Here is a 1,099-nt window from a genome sequence, read left to right as displayed (position 1 = left end):
GGATTGAAGGATGACGAGGGGCTAGTTACTTTTCACTCGACCCTTTCCCATCCATTCCCCGCCCTTCCCAGTTCGTTCCTAACCCCAGCCAATCACAAAGAAACCCAGCCTTGGGGTGGGGAGAGGTGGAACTGGGGGCACCGGGGTGGAACTTTTGTCTTCCCAGGATCTGTGGCCACCCTTCAGCCCATCTCTTCTCTGAGCCCTTTCTTACATCGAAGCAGAGCTCCCCCTCCACCACTCTGCCAACCCAGGGCAGCACACTTCTTCTTCAAGGAAGCCTCCGAGACTCACAGGACCCCAACACCGGGCACAAGGTCCAGCCCTCGCGGCCCAAGTCCTTGCTGCTGGCTGGTAACAATGGGGCCCAAGGAAGGGCGCCCCAGGACGAACCTCAGAGCTCCCTTGAAAGGGAGCGGAAAGGGGAAGAAAGGGTGGGCGGGGAAGCGGAGAGAACAAAGCAGAGAGATGCCTCGTGTCACTGAGTCCAGAGGGGTCTGCACACCGGCTATGAGTGTATTTGGATGTTTGTGTTTGCACTTGGCCGAGTGTCTGAGCGCGGCTCGCTCTGCAACGACCCCTTCTGGCCGACAACTAGAGATGCAGCCGCTGGCTTCCCAAGTGGGTAGCATTGGTGTAAGGGGTAGGGCCGGGGAGGGAGGCTGAGGAGCTTGGAAGTAGGGATTAGGCTTGCTCTTGGTGGCAGTTACATAATTTCGTGTCAACTCGAAGATATAAACGTGTAGGGGTGGGGGCCTGGCCTGTCAATCAGGTCACAACCGGATGGTGGCTCCTGTGGGTGTGACCTTCTCATAAGGAGAGTCCTGGGAACCTACCCCCAGCCTTCTCTCTGCCTTCACCTACCTGTTATAGAGTCACTCAGAGAGCTGCCAGAGCCACCGCCATTGGATCCATGGGACTCTGCACTCACTGGCCGGTGATGGTCCTGCATTCTGCATCATTGCATGTGGCTGCGTGAGTCTAAAGGACTGATGGACAAGTATCGGACTTATGAACTGGAGTTGGACTGGGCTGGGATGTTTTCTTGATATAAAGCTCTCTCTTACACATATCTGAGTGTCCCTGGATTTGTTTCTCT

Source organism: Echinops telfairi, unplaced genomic scaffold (genome assembly GCF_000313985.2).
Source record: "Echinops telfairi isolate 266 unplaced genomic scaffold, ASM31398v2 ScPeMD7_7412;HRSCAF=8450, whole genome shotgun sequence".
NCBI lineage: Eukaryota > Metazoa > Chordata > Mammalia > Afrosoricida > Tenrecidae > Echinops > Echinops telfairi.
Note: the sequence above shows the minus strand (reverse complement) of the source record.